The sequence below is a fragment of the Crocodylus siamensis genome, chromosome 4 (assembly GCF_052110815.1).
Source record: "Crocodylus siamensis isolate JL-2025a chromosome 4, ASM5211081v1, whole genome shotgun sequence".
Classification (NCBI taxonomy): domain Eukaryota; kingdom Metazoa; phylum Chordata; order Crocodylia; family Crocodylidae; genus Crocodylus; species Crocodylus siamensis.
The window spans coordinates 33,940,373-33,946,372 of record NC_143398.1 but is presented as its reverse complement, the minus strand read 5'-3'; positions in this window follow the sequence as shown (position 1 = coordinate 33,946,372).

Here is a 6,000-nt window from a genome sequence, read left to right as displayed (position 1 = left end):
TCAAAAAAGGCAGGAAGGAGGACCTGGGAAACTATATTTTTGAGAAAATTATGCTGGCACACATCCAGGAGGGGCCAGCAGGGGACTGCATGCTTAGGGGCAACCAACACGGGTTCATCAGTGGCAGGTCCTGTCAGACCAACCTGGTGGCCTTTTACGATCAGATCACCAGATCATTAGATGCAGGAGTAGCAGTGGATATAGTCTTCCTGCACTTCCGGAAGGCTTTTGACACTGTCTCTTACCCCGTTCTCATTAAGAAACTGGGGGGCTGTGGTGTAGACAGTCACACCGTCTGGTGTGGTGTAGACCCACACAGTCAAATGGGTCGCCAACTGGCTGGAGGACCACACCCAGAGGGTGGTGGTGGATGGGTCCTTCTCAACCTGGAAGGACATGGGCAGTGGGGTTCCACAGGGCTCGGTCCTCGGGCCCGCACTGTTCAACATCTTCATCAGTGATTTGGACGAGGGGGTAAAAAGTACCCTGTTCAAATTTGCTGATGACACTAAGATGTGGGGGGACGTGGGCGCACTGGAAGGATACAACAGGCTACAATCAGACTTAGACAGGTTACAAGGGTGAACGGATGAGAATAGGATGGGTTTCCACACAGACAAGTGCAAGGTGATGCACCTCGGGAGGAACAACTGGCACCATACCTACAAGTTAGGGAACTCCCCTCTTGTCAGCACGGAGGCGGAAAAGGATCTTGGGGTCATCATTGACTCCAAGATGAACATGGGCCAGCAGTGTGGGGAGGCAGTTAGGAAGGCCAACCGTACCTTGTCATGCATCCACAGATGCATCTCGAGCAGGTCCAAAAGGTGATCCTCCCCCTCTATGCGGCACTGGTCAGGCCGCAGTTGGAGTACTGCATCCAGTTTTGGGCGCCACACTTCAAGAGGGATATCGACAGCATGGAGAGGGTCCAGAGGAGGGCCACTTGTATGATCAGGGGACAACAGGTCAGGCCCTATGAGGAGAGGCTATGGGACCTGAACCTGTTCAGCCTCCACAAGAGAAGGCTGAGGCCTTGATCTTGTGGCCTGTTATAAACTAGTCAGGGGGGATCAGCAGGCATTGGGGGAGTCACTGTTCCCCCAAGCACCACCAGAGTGACTGAGAATAACGGTCACAAGCTGGCAGAGGGTAGATTTAGGTTAGATACCAGGAGGCACTACTTCATGGTCAGGGCGGCTAGTGTCTGGAACCAACTTCCAAGAGAAGTGATGCAGGCTCTTACCCTGGGGGTGTTTAAGAGGAGGTTAGATGAACATCTTGCTGGGGTTGTTTGACCCCAGTATGCTTTCCTGCCATGGCAGGGGGTCGGACTAGATGATCTGCTCAGGTCCCTTCCGACCCTAGAAACTATGAAGCTATGAAACTGTAAGAGCTTTCAGGCCTGCTCAGAACTGATTCAGGCAGAAACTGCAGTTTTTCCACAGTACTTAATTTCTGCCTATGCTTCATTTTTATTAAAGTTGTTGGAAGGTTCTGAAACATCACTTAAGTCCCCATAAATATAGGTAGATAAAAACATATGGATTGACAGGATTGAATTTAGCATACAGCTCAGAGAAGGACCCACCACAGATGTACATTTTGTTCAGATGCCTACTGATTAGGGCATTTCTGCAAGTGGGAAATCTGGCTTTAGGCCTGCATCTGCTTCAGGCATTTTGAATCTACATCTAACACCAGTAGCATAACAAGTCATGGGTGACTGGGGCATCAATGCCAGGCAGCCACTTACAGGGGAAAAATGGCAGCCAGTGCCACTACCATAGCAATCCAGGTTACAAACAGATCATTGTGTCTGTCTGGAACTCCCCAGAAGTGTGCTTCACTCAGTCTGATATAGAGCCTGGTTGTTAGGGTTGCCCCATAGGAAATGAGAGAAGTGGGTCCAAAAGCCCTCCGAGTGGGACTGCAAATTAGATTCCCCTCCTCTGACATTCTGAATCATCTGTCTTCAGCAGCATACCACACTCCTGTTTCAGAAGGGAAACTAGAAGGTATAAAGTCAATGAGACACCTGATGGATAGCTTGAGTATTTTGTAAAACCTCTTAGGACGGGGAGTAGAAGTTCAGGGACACCCTTATGCTTCACTGGATACTCCAGGCACTCTAGCATCATGTACTACAATTTGGAGGCACCTAGCAGTACTCATTCCTTATATAGAGGACCTAGCCACCTAAACCTGAATTATTCTTAAAATCATAAGAGCATTTGTACACATGCTGGTGCTAGAGTGCCAGGCACTTTTAAAAGCCCCTGGTGCTGCAGCACATACATTTATATAAATGGTGAAAGGCATGTCAGCACTGAGAAAATGGTGACAGCATGCTTCTGAACTAAAGCGCATTGAAGCTGTTCTAGCTCAAAAGCTCACCACTGCCATTTTCTCAGTGCTAACGTGCATTTTGCCATTTATACAAATGCACATGATGCAGCACTGGGTGTGTTAGCTCATGTGCAGAGCAGACTTGAGTTTGCTCTGATGTGCTGGATTTCCAAACAGATGTATGCGTCTGTACAGATTGGCCTTTCATTAAGAAGTGGAAACTCCTGTGCTTGGCTAGGGAGCCACCTGACAGAAAGGGGGCAGAGCTATCAAACATATTAACCCAGGGCCTGAGCCAGAGGGGACAATCAGACTCTGCAGGGACCCTGATTACAGGAGATACCCAAGCTACCTGTGAAAGTGAGCCTAACATTGGGAAGTATAGCTTGGGTGGGGTATTGACCCAGGGCAGGGAGGACATCGGAGAAGCAGTCTTCTGATTTTTCTGTTATGTTGATATGTACAAGGGTTTTTTTAGCACTAGAGGACAGGATTGAGGCTACCAGGGAGGCAAGGCATCCAGAGGGGTACCTAGTAAGTCACACAGCGTTAGCCAGCCTAGGGCTGAGGGCTGAGGAGGCAAGAAGCCCAGCCCAGGGTCAGAGACCAGAAAGATGAGGGTGGAGACAGTAAAGGTGGCCCAGCCTGGGGTTTGGGACCCTGAGGGCCAAGGTCTGGCCCACAATGAGAGACAGGTGCCAGGGGTCCAGAAGTTAAGGTCAAGGATAGTGGACTTTGGGCTAGGGGACAGAGCAAGGGGAAAGGTTCTGAAGCCAGGAATGTGGAAGTTGCAACAAAGATTTGAGGCTTGAGGGGCCAAGAGCACAGTTGGAGTCAACAGCCCCTCCTAAACATTTACTGACATCTACAAGGGATGGGCGTGACTGTATGGGTGGCTGAAGGTTACACTTAGTGCCCCTAAGACACAACTGGAGTTGTCTTAAAATGGGAAGGTTACTCCATAGAGTATGGGGAAGAGAAATATGGAGGATTCTCAAGGAAAGGCACTTAGGAAGAGGCTACCCCTACCTCTGGAGGCAGCCTCCCCATGTCTGACATGGGCTACTGTTACCAGATTTGCCCTTCACTTTGGGGTGTGCTCATTTATTAGGGGTATGTTTCTGAGGTCTCTGTCATTCTATCAATGTGCTGCTTGTGCTACTTGTGTTTCTTTGTGGAGCTGTATCTCTCCCTTCTGGAAGTCCTCACTCCCTTTGGAGCTATCTTGTAGGACTCAGGTTCAATGGGGTTGGGTTCCAGTCAAACTCATGTACGCACATATACACACAGATTAACACGGCATGCCTGAGCCGGGCTGGGTTATTCAGCCTTAACAGGATAACACTCTTATGTGCTTTGAAATCAGTTCAGCCTTTATTTCAGCAGAACAATAATAAATGCATTTAGGCACACATACACACATGCTAACAAAGTGTGTCTGAGCAGGCTGGGTCTGATCAGCACTTTCAGCTGATATCCTCATGAGCCTCAAAACTCAGCACATCCCAATCTCTTGTCACAATGGTCCATGTAGTAACTCCCTTGATGAGCAGACCCCATTGTAGTTTTGTGCATTACAGGGATCTCTGGCTTAGGCAAAAGAAGTGTTGCTGCAGAGCGAATGGGGAGGTCGAGGAGAAGGAAGTGTAAGAGAGGTTCAGAGACAGAGTATAACAACCAGCTTGACCATAAAAGTTAGTTATTGCCAGGTATATGAAATGATGATACTAGTAGTAAAATCTGTAAAAGAGAGACAAATAAAACAATTAAAATATTACATAGTTTCAATTAGGTATTTGGGGAATCCTAACTTGCGTTTGATATGCACAATTCAGGTAGAGAAAGCTGTGCCTGGAGTAAGGGAGTAAAAAACAGGTTCCTGGAGTCTGAAAGAGAGAGAGAGTTGGGGTCTCACCACTCAACTAAGCTTGAACCAGTCGAGGTTCCCAGGTGTTGCTGGAGCTGGCAGGCAGGCAGAGTTCTGAGAATGATCAATGAAGGAATCCAGGCAGAAAAGGAGTGGAACTGGTGCAGCTTTTGGATCCAAGCACCAGGACCGAAACTTGAGCTTGGTATTTCTTGAGCTTAGGTTTCTGTAGAGAACTAAGAATGGCTCAAGGGAGAGCATTAGGTTTGTTTATGGTAAACAATGGCTCATATGCTGGATAATAGGAACTGATCACTCCTGGCTATGGGTGGCATTGCTCTGACGGAGCTCACAATACAGACAGGCAGATTCAGTGGTTTGGGTACCAATAAAGGAGTCATTACTAGAATTGGTCTGATAAATTCTGAGCTGAGTGTGTGAATTTGTGGGTTGCTTCACATTTGGAGCAGAGATCCCCCATCATGCAGTGTTCCCCTGCTTCTCTTTTCCCAGAATTCAATGCAGTCCTTGCCTTGGAAACTCTGTTTGCCATCCTGAATGCTAATGAAGGTGCTTTCCTGTCCCATCTCCCTTGTAAATGAGTTGCCATCTGGTTCCATCTCCAGTGTAAATGAGACCAGGGGAGTTGCTTCGGTCCTATCACCCCCTTGTCTAGAGGGCTTTAGGTGTGTCTCCCACTGCATCTTCATTGTCTTTTGTAAGTCCTTCCTCTAATCAGTTCTTGTTCAGGCAGGAGGTGAGTCCTTTGTCAGTCAGACAGGCTGCATACTGTGCTAGGGTTCTCCAAGTACACAGAGCTGACAGGTAATACTACGGGCAGGTAATACCAGATGAACCTCATTTCCTTCTACAGTCAGGTAACTCACCACCTGGATAGGGGAAATAAGATTGATGTCAAACACTTAGACTTCATAAAGGCCTTTGACCTGGTCTCCTATGACCTGGTCTCCTTATGGTTAAATTGGGAAAATGCAGCCTTGACTACTTTACGGTCCAGTGCCTATGTAACTGGCTCCATAGTAGGACCCAAAGGGTATTGATTGATGGAATTGAGTCATCATGGTGGAAGGTAATCATTGGCATCCCTCAGGGCTCAGTACTTGGACCAGTGCTTTTTAAGACATTCATTAACGATTTGGATATGGGTATTAATAGCAAACTGTCAAAGTTCACTGATGGCACCAAACTATGGGGGAGTGTGGTCATGCTCAAAGACAGGCTGGCAAAACAGGCGGACCTGAACAGGCTCATGAGGTGGGTGGACATCAACCTGATGTCACTTAACACAGAGAAATGTAAAGTGCTGCATCTGGGGAGAAATAATCCATAGCACATTTACAAGTTTAAGTGTGCTATGCTTTCCAGCCCCACAACTGAATGAGACCGGGGTGTCATGATGGACAACAAAATGAATATGAGCCACCAATGTGATGCCATAGCTGGCAGAGCTGATCAAACACTGGCATGCATCTACCGAGACATCGAACAAAGCTAAGGCTGTCATCCTTCTCTTCTACTCATCCTTGCTGCATCCAGTTCTGGGAGCTGCACTTCAGAAAGAATGTGGAGAAGCTTGAGAGAGTCTAAATAAAGGCCACACACGATTAGAGGTCTAGAGACCAGGTCATACAAGGAGAGGCTGAGAGACTTGGGACTGTTCATCCTGGAGAAGAGAAGAGTCAGAGGGGACTTGGTGGCAACCTGTATGTATATCAAGGGCATAGATCAGGGCTTGGGGGAGTATCTATTCATCAAGGCTCCCC